At 35.2% G+C, this 14,781-nt stretch overlaps 1 protein-coding gene and 1 long non-coding RNA gene across 3 annotated transcripts in view; one reads left to right on the top strand and one right to left on the bottom strand.

Annotated features, from left to right (window-relative positions):
* Positions 1–14,781, top strand: part of PRKD1 (protein kinase D1) — a 325,575-nt gene that overhangs the window by 16,682 nt on the left and 294,112 nt on the right. The window lies entirely within an intron of this gene.
* Positions 3,326–6,732, bottom strand: LOC118501372. Its single transcript, XR_004904015.1, has 2 exons — positions 6,120–6,732; positions 3,326–6,068 (listed from the first exon to the last, which is right to left on the bottom strand). It is a non-coding gene; the product is annotated as an uncharacterized LOC118501372 (long non-coding RNA).

The raw sequence follows: 14,781 nt of genomic DNA on the forward strand, positions 1-14,781 counted from the left end.
TCAGTTAGAACATGTTTAAGCTCTTAAATGTTCCAGTGCCATATACATAAGCCAAAATGAATTGCTTAATTCTATGTATATAATATGCACAAAAATATTAATATTATGGTTTTGATTCTCTTACACTTTTCTATATTTAATTTAAAATATTCCTGTGTTTGAAAGATGTTTTCCACCCATGAAATAATTATGTGATCCTACATAATTTGTGGAGTTCCCTTCCTATGTAAATTTCGCAGTTGTCTTCTTGGCTTGGTTTGGTCTGCATAAACCCCAGTGCTGTTAGATGGGGGAGGCTTGGATTCCCTTGGCAGCATAGATCGAGCCCATGGAACCTATTTGTGTGAGTGATTCTATCACTTTAAGAAAGGGAGTAATTGTGTATCCCACATCCTTGGATTCAGTTTATGTGTTACTTCTGTGTGTGGAAAAGTCTCAAATTCCTAAGTAGGTTGATCATTTGATTGGGCTTTGAATTAAGCTGTTTAAATAGGTTAACCCCTTTACTATCTGTGTTGAAGATCTTTGAACCTAATGGCATACTGCATTTTCATATTCTTTTTTTCTCTTAAGGCTACACAATTTTTAGAGTAGGTGATTGAGTGTTGGCAGTCTCTCACCGCTCGTAAGATCATTCTTTTAGTCACAGCTCTTGAGATCATTCTTCTAACCGGATAACTTCCCCTGTAAATAAAAGAACTGCTACATTCTGATGTCTGAATAGAATTGTTATATGGATTTATTACAATATTAAGTTGTTCCATACTCTTGACTATTTAGGATTCTTTTATTATTTTAAACATTTTTATGCATATACCTTGTCAAGTTTTCCCACTTACATATATAATATTTATATTGAACTTTTCTGTTCTCAAAATTAATATTCTTTTAATACTGGGTTGGCCAGAAAGTTTGTCTGTTTTTTTTCCATACGATGGCTGTAGTAGTGCTTAGTTGTCTTTAACTTCATTCAAAACAATTGTGTAAGACTGTGTTGTGACAGCTGTCATATCAGCGTGCATTTAAAAGAATACTGATAAAAATCAGTGAATTTTTGTGTATCCATCTTAATAATTGAAGATGGAAGAAAATAAGCAACATTTTTGACATATTATACTTTGTTATTTCAAGAAAGGTAAAAACACAACTGAAACGCAAAATGTTTGTGCAGTGTATGGAGAAGGTGCTGTGACTGATCAAACATGTCGAAAGTGGTTTGTGAAGTTTCATGCTGGAGATTTCTCACTGGACAATGCCCCACGGTTGAAGAGCTGTTGAAGTTGGTAGTGACCAAATAGAGACGTTAATTGAGAATAAATAACGTTATACCACATGGGAGATAGCTGACATACTCAAAATATCCAAATCAATAAAGTTATTGCTGAAAATGAAAATTGTGTCTTCTATTTTACAGAAAAAAACTAAACAGACTTTTTGGCCAACCTAATATTTTAATATTGTCTGTTGATATTCCTAAGATTAATATTTAGATTATAGGATTTTTTGAGAATAATAGTGATTCTTTGCTTTTTTCAATTTGCAAAGTACAAATGTATAGGATTTTGTTTTTTTTCTGTTCTTTATTTTAAAAAAAGATGAAGTGAAGCAAGCAGCAAGATGCGGAATAAACTGTTACATGTAACAGTCAACACTAAATGTAGATGACATATGAAAGGGCATATCTAGAAAATTCATAATGAGCAAACATAACCTTAAAAAATGATGAACACTTCCCATTTTCTTGCTTTTCTTTCATAGAACTAGCTTGATATTTTCTCTTCATATTCAAATTCACTTTGCCCTGGCTAGTGTGGCTCAGTGAATGGATGCCGGTCTGTAAACCAAAGGGTCAAATTCACTTTGATTTTTTAAAAAAGCAGTTTGGAAAACACAACATTCCTATAGATATTTAAGGAAATTCCGTAGAATAGTTAATTAAAAATAAAATTTCAACATAGTTTGTTTTTACTAAGTTTTCTATAATCTTTTGAGACCTGAAATACAAATACAGGTTCTTAAAGACGTCAGTAGGAATGTCTACTTTGACACGTCCACTTTCCCCTCTAAGTCCTTTCTTTTGCAAAAGAAGCAGTTATGTTGCTTATTAAATATTGTAGAGTTGTTGTTAATTTAAATATATTCTGATTGAGAAAACTTAGAAGTACTCACAAAGGTTCAGGAATAGCGTTACTGGGTGGACTAAATAAGACTTAAGTGTGTAAGTTCTGATACTGGCTGTAGTCTTGGCCTCTTTTTTCACTGTTACCTTGCAGGTATCTAGAACAGTGTCTGGCACTGATGATATGAACAAATGATTTGCCCCATTATTTACTGGTTAAATTTCTAGAAGCAGAACTGTGTGGTCAATCTGTGTGCAGATTCAGTCTTTTGCTGTATCTGGGCTATTTGCTTTCTGGGAAGTCCTCATTTCTACCTTTCATCCAGAAGTAGTAGTCAAATAATTGCTTTGTGAAAGTGAATTAGAATTGTTTTTGGAGATAAGATGTTCCTAGGGAGAATGTTGGACTGTTATTTGAGGAACCAAATAAACAATACCCTCGGATTGGAGTCTCTTAGAAATTGCAATTTCTCTCATTTAACTGGGCCAAGGATTTAAAGCCAGCCAAAGTGAAAGCCTTCCTTCCTGAAAACATTTTATGATAGGGCCTGAATAAATATGTATTGAATTGAACTCAGTCTTTGGTATAGAAGGACTCTTTTGTGGTTGTTAGTGGGTAACTCACTGAAATATTATGAAAAGACACTTCATTGTTTAACTTGTCAAATCTCAGCCTAATTTACCTGTAGATTTTAAGAGCGTAATTATAGAAATAATAAAAGGCCTGACATATAAAAAATAGTGCTGATGGAGAAGAAAGAATGAGGTCTTTGGGGGGAAAATCAGAAAATAACACAAACTCAACTAATATTAGCTGGACATCCCTTTGCTGTTTTGTTGTTGTTGTTTTTTTAATTTGTTTTGTTTGTTTTTGGTTGCTTAGATGAGAGTCAGTAGGATTAGTTTAAAAACATTGACCTTTCCTCTGTTTCCTGCCCATTCTTAACCTGTTACTTTAATTTTTTTATTTTTCCTTGCATGTAAATTACTGTTTTCTATTTCTTAAGGTAGATTTCAGCTTTTAAATGATGTAGCATTATGCTTACTTTTGAAAATTATTTTTATTCATACTTTCAATACTTAGTTATTGTATACTAGATGGCAGGTTAAATTATATAACTGTGTGTGTGTGTTTCTTATCTTATTTTCTGTAATTTTAAAGTCTTTTCCTAATTCTTTTTATTTTTTTTCCTCTTTATAATTTTAGCTCTTTGAGAACCCAGATTTACACCTCATATGTTTCAAATTTTCTGCCTCACAGTTTGTATCTTTTCTCCTTCATCGTTTACTTTCTTATGCAGTTCTGAGCTTTCTCAGACATTCATAAGTGTCTCATAGATACTTACTAGTTGATTTTCTCTAGTCATAAACCCACTGGGTGAATATCATTTCCCACCTGGAAAATCAGGGTTTGATTTTCTGGAACTCTGTTGCTTTTTAACATAACATCTAGTCCTTGGATGAGGAATCTGTGATCTAAGTTCATAACCACTTTATTTTGGGCAGTTGCTTGTTGTAAGCTAGAAGGATGTGTAACCTCTGCGAGTCATGCCTAGGTAGGGCTCCTCCCAGCCCTGGGTACTAGCCTAGGAGAGGCGATTCACCTGTTACCATTCATGGAGGTGGAAGAGTAGCAGTTTTGTAGCCACGTTTGAAACTATCCTGCTTCTAGGCTACTTATTTACGAGGATGGTCCTGATCTTTCCTGGAAAGATTTTACAAAGAATTTAGAAGCTGGTGAGAACAGGAGTTATTTCAATTTGGTTTTTCACAATGTAATCTGCTTTTTCTACTGGCAAATCCTTGTTTAAAGACATCAAATGTATCTTTTATCCAGGCATTTTAAGAGGAGGACTCTTGATATACAAAAAACGTTCACCTGGATTATGGACCATAGACCCTCTCCCCCTGAAATTTCTTGGGGTTGTAGGGACATGGAAGACTAGAGTCCCTGGAAGGAAACTGGGTCAAATTTTAGGAAATTAGGCCCAGTGACAGCACTTTTGACAGTGTGGAGTGCCTTGCTGCCTTTCCCCTCCAAGAATTTTCTCTCTGATTCTCTTGAAATTGTGGTTGTTCATCCTGTGGGGCTCTTTCTCGCACAGCCATTGTGGCTGTGCCCCTGAAAATCAGCAAGGAAGCGCCATCCCTGTCTGGCAGACCCAAAGTACAATAAACTGTGTCAAAAAAAAGTGACCATGTGTTCTCCACAAATTATTGATTTATGGGCCTTTCTACCAAACTGATTTCCAACTAAATATCTAAATTTGGGCATTTTAGGCCAATGATTTTACACTAGTTGTGGTCAGGATTCAGATACAGTTTTTAGACTACTACTTTTTTTCTTTTTTTAATCCTCACACCAGGGCATGCTTATTGATCTTAGAGCGGGGGAAGGGAGGGAGAGAGAGAGGGAGAGAAACAGAGATGTGAGAGAGAAACATTGATCTTTTGCTCCTTGTTCTCACCTTGACCAGGGACCAACCTGAGACTGAGGCATGTACCCTGACCAGGAATTGAACCCACACTCCCTTGGTCCACAGGACCCTCCCTATTCCAGCCAGCTGAGCCACACCACCCAGGGCAAAACCCTGGTTTGTACTACCTCTTTTAACCACCAATAATATCACATTGCTTCCATGTCTTATTAGTCTCACCTTGGCCTTTGAATCCATGAACAAGAGTCAATTATGAGCTAACTTATTTGAACTCTGCGTATAGCCTTGATCATTTCAGCGCTGTCAGAACCTGTTCAGTAGGAACCATTGGCATAAGAAGTAGGAGCCAACTTCTGAAAGGTTGAACTAATAATAGAAATCGCTATTATGAAAATTATTATCCTTAATATAGCTAACATTTATCAGCTATTGCTACACTACTCTTTTAAAGGTCCTACCTAGACAAACTCATTTACCAAGGGGTAGATAACTACTTTTATACTCATTTTACAAATGAGGAAATTGGGGCATAGAAAGAATTGTCCAGGATTACATAAGCAGTGACAGAGTTGGGATTTAAATTTTGGCATCAGGGTTCCAAAGTTTATGAACTTAACCATCAGACTACATATAGAGAACACCTCAAACACTTCCAGGTAGATTAATCTTAAAAATGATGGCCCCTGTTCCTTTAGCATATTTCTTAATCATTTGCTAATACTTTCGAATGAGCCAGATGCCTGTTATAGAGAACACAAAGAAAATATTCTTTTATAAATAGATAAGTTTTATTATTTGAAATTAGGAGAAGCCCACACTTGAGACTGACTTTGTTAATTATTGCCACAAAGATGGATACCTATAAGCTGTTCTAAGTCTGATTTTATTATGTTGACAAATGTTTCAAGCTTGTAATTGGTTTAAAAGAATCACTTATGTGTGTGTATTTTTATAAGTAAAATATATATGTATTTATAAGAACATATATATAATTATATTTTAAATGTATATGTATATTTACTTTAAGTTTCACGTGTCCTCACAAATAAATTATCTTAAAGGGTACATTAAGACTAGTATAGTACAATATTAAGCTTTCTTTGGATAATTCTTTAGATTTTTATTTTCACTTTTTAATTTAGCACTTCATATACTCATCACCCAACTTTTAATAAGTATCAAAATATAGCCAGTCTTTTTTATTAAAATTTAATTTCTTGTTCTCCAGTCATTACTCCTTCATCCTCCTATCTCTAGATTATTTTGAAGCTAAATATTAATATTCATATTTAATACATATATTTTAAGGTCTGGAGAGTCTGAGAATGAATTCTGGTTTGCAATAGTACTGTCTCTTAGGAGGGGATGCCATTCATTTATTTAGGTGCTCCACTTTGTAAAGCTCTGTACACTCTATTGTCTGTTAGGATATGTGGTGCTCTGTTCAACTAGCAACAAGAAAAACCCCAGGCATTAGACTGGTGCTTGCTACTTAGTAGTATCTCATGTACCTTGAGATACTACTCAAGTACTACCTCAAGTAGTACATTGAGGATATGTACCTCAGTTGAGTATTACCTCAATCCCAGAGAAATTGCTGGAAGGACGTATACATTGTTCATTCTCCCGGATCTTTTAAAGTACATGCCTGACTCAAGTTATGTTAAAGAGTTGTGTGCTGAAAGGGATTGCATTAGTGAAATGCAGAATTACTTGTGGTGATATCATTAAACTATTTCTATATTGGTTAGACATTATTATTTTACAAAACTCAGGTCTAAGGTGAATGCATTGTCCATTATAATATACAGTGGTCTTAAAAAATAAAAAAAAATTAGTTACAGCTGACAGTCAACATTACATTAGTTTCAGGTATACAACATAATGATTAGATACTATCTAACTTATAAAGTGACCACCCCAATAAGTCTGGTACCTGTCTGGTACCATACGTAGTTCTTAAAATATTATTGACTGTATTTCTACACTGTACTTTACATCCCCATGACTGTTTTTATAACTGGCAATTTGTACATCTTAATCTTTTCACCTTATTCACTCACTTCCTCAACCCCTCTCCCAAATGGAAGCCATCAATTTATTCTTTGTACCTATGAGTTTGTTTCTGTTTTATTGGTTCATTTATTTTGTTCCTTAGATTTCACATGTAACTGAAATCATGTGGTGTTTGTCTTCTGCTGTCTGACTTATTTCACTTAGCATGATACTCTCTAGGTACATCCATGTTGTCACAGATGGCAAGATTTCATTCTTTTTAGGGCTGAGTAACAATATTCCATTGTATAGGTGTATACCGCATCTTCTTTATCCATTTGTTTATTGATGGATACTTAGGTTGCTTCCATATCTTGACTATTGTAAGTAATGCTGCAGTGAACATAGGAATGCATATATCATTTTGAATTAGTGTTTGGATTTCTTTGCATAAACACCCAGAAGTAGAATTGCTGGATCATATAGTAGTTCTATTTTTAAATTTTTGAGAAACTGCCATACTATTTTCCATAGTGGTTTTGCCAGTTACTGTCCTACCAGTAGTACACTAGGATTCCCTCTTCTTTACATCCTCAATATACTGTCTTCTTTATGTGGAAGCTGGGGAAAAATTTCCTGTTAAGCTTTAATTCCAAGAGTAGTTGTTCCTCTCTTGACCATTCCTATGCTTTTTATCTCACTGACAGTGTAAAGTGTGAAATTTTTGCATTTTATTTTGCCTGCTCTAAATGTTAGAGCCAAATTTGGGTCACAAAGAGCAGGTGTATAGGACCTTATGACATGGATTTTAAAGTTTGTTCCTTTTTCCTTTTTGTCCTCATTCTTGATCTTCTTTTTCCCTTTTAAGTTAATACAAAATATAAACAAATTAACAAAGCTCCTAACAGTGATTGTCTTTGCTTTGGGTAAGACAGATAATTTTATTATTATTTTTTACCTTTCTAAATTTCTTACAGTATGCTTCATTATAAAAGTAATAAGGAAAAGATGCAAACAGTTAAAAAATTAAACCTGGTATATGAGAGAGTTCTGGCCAAGATGGAGGAGTAGGTAGAAACCCTTTGCTTCGTCACACAACCAAAAGGAGGATAATAACCAAAAGTGCCAGAAAATCACAGTGCTTTGGAACTCTGGCAACCAAAGAGTTAAAGAAAAAAATCAACCAGAACAATCAGACTGGTAAGGTGGCAGACCCCACAGGCTGACTCAGAAAAACCGCCAGGATGTGGCAGCCTTGGGGGCGGGCTGGCTGCTTAGCTCAGGGGCTATGCAGAGGGGCTGACTTAAGGGGAAACTGAGACTCAGAGCTGACTGTGGACTATGGAGGGTTTTGCACCCAGTGGGAGATACTTCCAGTCTCACCTGAGAGTTGGTTGGAAAGTGCACCACAGCTGAGCAGATGAGCTGCATTGTTCCCTCTCTGGCCCCTCCCCTACAGGCAGCGCCTCAGTGCAGCAAGGAGGGTGGCCCTGTCTGGGTGAATACCTAAGCCCCCCTCCCCACCCCTTATAACATATCAGCTGTGCCAAGACAAAGAAATATGGCCTAGATGAAAGAACAGAGTAAAGCCTCGGAAAGAGAGCTAAGTGAGGAGGAGATCACCAACATATCTAATGGAGAATTTAAAGCCCTGGTGATCAAAATGCTCACAGATCTGATTGAGCTTGGTAGAAAAGTGAAAAATCAAATGAAGGATACTCAAGGTGAAATAAAGCAAAATATTCAGGGGACCAACAGTGACAGGAAGGAAACCAGGACTCAAAGCAACAGTTTGGAACAAAAGAAAGAAATAAATATCCATCCAGAAGAAAAGGAAGAAACAAGAATTCAAAAAAAATGAAGAGAGGCTTAGGAACCTCTGGGACAACTTGAAACATTCCAATATTGGAATTATAAGGGTGCCAGAAGGAGAGGAACAACAGCAAGAAATTGAAAACTTATTTGAATAAATAATGAAGGAAAACTTTCCCAATCTGGCGAAGGAAATAGACTTCTAGGAAGTCCAGGAAGCCCAGAGAGTCCCCAAGAAGTTGGACCCAAAGAAGAACACACAAAGGCACATCATCAAGTTACCCAAGATTAAAGATAAGGAGAGAATCCTAAAGGAAGCCAGCGAAAAGGAGACAGTTACCTACTGAGGAGTTCCCATGAGACTATCAGCTGATTTCTCAAAAGAAATCTTGCAGGCAAGAAGGGGCTGGAAAGACATATTTGAAATCTTGAAAGGCAAGGACCTACATCCAAGATTTCTCTGTCCAGCAAAGCTATCATTTAGAATGGAAGGGCAGATAAAATGCTTCCCAGGTAAGGTCAAATTAAAGGAGTTCATCATCACTAAGCCATTATTATATGAAACAGTACAGGGACTTATCTATGAAGAAGAAGATCAAAAGTATGAACAGTAAAATGACAACAAACTCACAACTATCAACAAATGAACCTAAAAGAAAAGACAAACAACAACAATAAAAACTAAGCAAACAACCAGAACAGAAACAGAATCAGAGAAATGTACATCACATGGAAGGATTTCAGTGGGGAGGGGGAGAGGTGAGAATGGGGGGAATGATATAGGGAAGAAGAAGCATAATTTGTAGGCATAAAATAGATGAGGAGAGGTAAAAAATGGTATAGGAAACAGAGGACTCAAAGAACTTACATGTATAACCTATGGACGTGAACTAAGGGGGGAATTCTGGAGGGTTGGGAGGGCAGGGTGGAGGTGGGTAAAGATGGAAAAATTTGAAAAACTGTAATAGCATAATCAATAAAAAATAAAAATATGTATATGAGAAAAGGTCTGATCTCACTAAGAAACAAAATAATCATTTTTTTTCATTAAACATTTTCAGTACTTCAAAAAATTAAATCTAAATAATGAACAACTAATATAAAATTATGGTTGGGAAGCAGGGTCATGTGAGCATTAGGGCATCTATGAGTGCAGGTTTTATTTTGTCATTTTGAATTAGATTGACTTGAAATGGCCAAATAAAGTTTTATGGAACAGGGCTGTATGCTGAGTGAGCACTTTCAGAGCAGTATCTCACTCCACCTTTGGAGCACCCATGCAGGAAATTTTCAGTCCCTCCTCTGAGGGTTAGTAAAAAACTCTAAAATTTAACAACCCATCCTGAAAAATACCTTCTAAAGGAAGTGACAACTGCAGCTAAACAACTGTTCATTTGGTGCTTTAACCTTACGGTGTTGGCCTCACTTTTAGAAGGCATTGTACTCTTCTCATGAGCCATATTATTGATAAAAATGATTTCCTCTGTTTCTTCCAGTAGACACAATGCACTTTAAATGAGTTTCTCACCATGGAAATGAATAAATCATAATTCCAATGCATCTTGCTCTAAGTCATGCTTTGTGTCCCATGAGGAGAGTGACAAAATGACAGTGGGAAAGAGAATAAGGACTTATGATAGAAGACCTAGGTTATCATCCTTTATGTTTTGGTAATTTTTTAAATTAAGAAAACTTGACATTTAGTGGCTTTAAGACCATTTATTGATATTTTGAGAGAGAGAGAGAGAGAGAAACATCGATTTGTTCCACTTTCTATGCATTCATTGGTTGCTTCTTACATGTGCCCGACCAGAGCTCAGACCCACAACCTTGGTGTATCCAGCCGCTCTAACAAACTAAGCCCTTTGGTGGGGGTGAGGTTATGGTCTTGTACTTACTGAGTTCCAGCCACAGTTTAAGCACTGGAGATGTAAATTCAAACAGCTTTGGGATCCTCACGGTCTCTAACAATGTCTCATCTAATGGGGACAGCAGTACCTGTTGTTCCAGGGTCTATTGTTGCAGGGATCAAAAGAAAAATGGCTTGAGTATTTCTGAAAATGGCCCAGCAACGTTTATAACGAGGAGGTAATATTGTTGAGTGAAATCGTGTGACATTTTCATGTTACTGTGGATCAGATGGAAATGTAAGTTGATTAAATGATAAATTTGGAATTGAAAAGTCATAGATTTAATGGACTTTTTATACTTTACTTTTTAAACTACTTTATAGTGGGGTTATTGTAAAGATTTTTCTTCTTCCTTTTCCAAAGCCAAGTATTTTTTTAATTAACCCTGGCTCTCACTATGAACTCTTTAAGGGAATGGTTAAGAGGATGAGCCTGGGTTAATCCTGTTTCTACTTGGTTTCTGGATAACTGTGGGTAATTTACTTATGATCACATTGCCTTTTCTGAAAAATGGGGATAATAAATGTCTATGCAGCATTATAACTTTTATAAGATTAATCATGTGGGTTAATAACTTCTGTAGAACACACAGTGCTTTGCAAGCTATGATGACAGACACATTCATGAAATTAAGGTTATAATTTCAGGTCTGTGTGGGCAAAACCTTAAAGGGTAAATTCCTATTTTACATCAACAACCCCTCCCTGTTTACAAGTGTATTGTGTAAAAAAAATTGATTCTACAATTTTCTGACAAGGTTTGAAAACTGGAAAATTGGTTTACATAATAGTAGCTCTCATGAAGAAATGTTTAAATTTTATTTACAAATGTATCTAAATTCAGTGTTATAAAAAACTCTATTTGTAAACTGCATTCTACTGGTATGTGCTTATTTATTTTTTAGTGAATTGTGGGTTGAATTAAAATAGCAAGTGCTAACCTTGATATAAATATTTTCATATTTGTATCATAAGTATTAGGATTTTCACTTTGAGCATTTTGCAAATATTAATCAGTTAAACTACAGAACACTCCAGTGATCAAGGTATTGTAAATCAGCCTTCTGGATGAGTATTAAAATTCACCAGCCCACAAAGATATTCTTTGCTTTCTGTCCTTTAAAATAGCATCCAGATAAGAATCTTTAATATTGATTTGTTCTTTGAAATCAGCTTCTCTTTTTGTTTCAAAAGAATTGAAACATATTTGTGCTAACGAGCAAAGGAAGGCTCAGGTGGTTTTTATCTGTGGACATGCTGATGTAATCAGTTGACTGGACTGGAGCTTGTTTAGTCAGATTCTCAGCCAGCTCCATGAAAAACAAAACCAACGTGAATGGTGATAGCAGGGGCTTGTCTTTCAGTCAGAATTATCCATCTTATTTTGGAGGGTATGACACAGGTAACCGATGGTGTGCTCTGTGTTAAGAAGTCTAAGACCTATGTGATATATTTACATTTCATCCATTGAAAGTACCAGTATTTGAATAATGTGGGATTCATTTATTCAATAAGCATTTTGTAATGTATTTTGATTGCCCTAGGTGAGGCCTCTTGAGGAAAGAAGACCGTGCCACTCCCTGAGGACTCACAAATCACTACATGGTTTCCTTAGGCACTTTAGCTAAAGTATGGTGAAAAATTTCTGAGTCCTTTAAAAAGAGAAATAGCCTCTTTTGCTATTTCTGGCTTAGACTATGATTACATTTAATGACCTGCATAAACATTATACAGAGTCCACAGAAACACACATACATGTCGAATTGCAAAGTCCAGACTTGAAAAGTTGGACCTACTACTGACTTTGGAAACACAACAGATAATGAAAAGTTTTTGAGTTATATGAAATTAGGAAATAATTAGTTTTTTTGTATAAATTCATTTTAATTTTAACTTGTTTTAAATTTAAAGGGGTAACATAATGTATGACTTGTATCTTCCTTTACATTTCAAGAAACATAGGCGGCTCTATATTAGTATACAGGATTATTTTTGAGAAAGCACCTCAATATATAGAAAATGCTAACTACTATTTCTTGAATATTAGTATTCAGAATTTATCTTTTACCAAACATTGAGTACTGCTGAAGGAAAGCGCTTGTCAAATTATTAAAAAACCTTTAACTTTCCCACCAGATTTGGTGACACATGTGACCAATATACATATGTTCCATTACTTTAACATTTAAGCTTATCTTCTTAGGAAAGGAAAACATTATTAATTTTCTGTTTTTGTATGAATGCCCTCCAAGTCAAACTCCATGCGCAGGTAATATTTTGAGTATTGCAAAGGTGTTTTTTTTTTTCCTGGTAACTGTACATTACACTGTCTATCATCAGCAATAACCCAGCTTTGCCTAGGTGGTTGAATAGACTTTTTGGTGGGTCCTGTTTTGCTTGAGAGTTTGCTACAGCTATTGTGCACCAAACAGTTAGTTAAGTTGTCAAAATACTGTGAGATCATATGGAAGCATTCAGTTTCTGCCAAGTTAGTAAGTCCGTCTTTCGGAAAAACAACTCCTGCTCTTAATGATATCTTTAGAAAAAACAAAAACAAAACAAAACAAAACAGAATAACTAGGTACCTACCAGATACACAGCACTTGACCTACTTATTTTTTCCTTTTAAAAAAATCTTCATAAAACTCAGTAAGGTTGGAACTGTTCTCATTTTACAGGTTAGGAAACTGACACGAAGAATTTAATAAAAGGCTGCAGTTAGTAAATTGCAAAGGTCTGTTTGCTCTAAAACACTCGCTATCCTACTGGATTGTGGTTCTATACCAGAGATCGTTGTGCTGCAATGAACAGTTGTCTTCTTTCAGAATGGCGTTTGTCAGCTGGTCCTGAAAATCCCTTCTCTTTCAAAATGAATTAAATACTTTATAGTTGTGTAATGAGCTGTTAGTGGGGGCTTTGAACCATGCCTTACTCCCCAACACATACTTAGTCTTTGTTTTCTCTGTAAGAGTGTTTCTTTTTAAAACATACCAGTTTAAACATAAAAACATTATATAATATACATGGTGAGTTTTAAGCCTAAGGATAAATATGAGTTATTCAAGTCACACAGTTTATTACCAAATATTTTCCAACTTAAGATGGACAATTTTAAGATTTTTGAAATTGAAGAATGTCTTATTTTTGTTCTACAGTATTATGAAGAATTCTTTCTTTTGTTAGCTATGTGACGTTGGACAAGTTACTAAGCTTCTCTGAGCTTTTTTTCCTTTAAATTTCTGAAAGTGTCTTTGGATCTTCCTATGGAGACAAAGTAAGCCAAACCTTTTGTAAGCTCTTCAGCACTATAAACACTTAGCATATGGGATGATTCTCAGATCTGAGTGTTTATGAGAATCATCTGCTGAGTGTGTTAAAAAAAGCCGAGTCCTGGGCCCCTCTCCCAGAGAATCTACTTCTGTGGATTTGGGGCATGGAAACACACCATTATGAAAAAGAAGATCATGCCAATAAACATGTGAATCATGAAACATCTTTGAGAGACTAGTTTTTACCTATTAAATGGGTAAATATGAAATTGATAATACTTGGTGTGGGGAAATGACTATTATTGTATGTCATGATGTGAGTATAAACTTGGAATCACCTTTTTGGAGAATAGTGTGGTAATATGTACTAAAAGGCAAAATAGTCTTGCCCTTTGAACTACACTTTCTTGAATTTTAAAAAATGAAAATCCCACATGCTATACTGTCATATGTGCAAGAATATCCTATATAGTTGTTCATGAAAGGAAGCAAACTGCAGATAAGTCAAACATCCTTCAGTAAAAAACTATGTACATGGGTTATGTTATATCCACATAATGAAGAATTAGGCAGACATTAAAATGTAGATACAGAACTTTATTTACATGAAAGATGTCTGTTAGATATGGTTAAGTGAAAAGTTTATAAAACATGTATAAAATTAATTAAAATTTATATATGTACATAGAAGTCTGTAAAGATACTCAATCTAAAATGCTAAATGGTTTTTCTCTGATGAGATTATAGGTATTTTCATTTTCATGACATTTTTAATAAAATATGAAAAATTATGTTTGTAATCAGAAATACAAGAAAGCATGTTTTTGCTTTTAAAGAGATATTTAGGGAACTTACATTATTGATTCATGTCATTACTTTCTCTCATACTTTATGTCTGTAGCCCCTTCTACCCACCATTATTCTGCTAAACATGATAATATCTTTTGTATTCTTCTAAGGCTCTTAAGAGTCATTTGTGTGTTAGTTGTGGTGACAAAAGGCAAGGATATTACTGACCCCTCCCTGATTTTTGTATTTAATTCTCATTATAAATTGGGCTGTTGCGAAGTTCAGCCCTTTTAGACCATTTCCATTTTAAAAAACTAAGGCCTAGCTGCTATAATATACTGTACTTTTACTTGGCTGTCACGTATCTTGTTTGTTTTGTATCATGTTGGCGCAGCTTATAACCATATCTGAAGATTTTGCTGTTGGAGGGAGAGTAAGTCCTCTCTTTTT

This window comes from Phyllostomus discolor, chromosome 1 (genome assembly GCF_004126475.2).
Source record: "Phyllostomus discolor isolate MPI-MPIP mPhyDis1 chromosome 1, mPhyDis1.pri.v3, whole genome shotgun sequence".
Lineage (NCBI taxonomy): Eukaryota > Metazoa > Chordata > Mammalia > Chiroptera > Phyllostomidae > Phyllostomus > Phyllostomus discolor.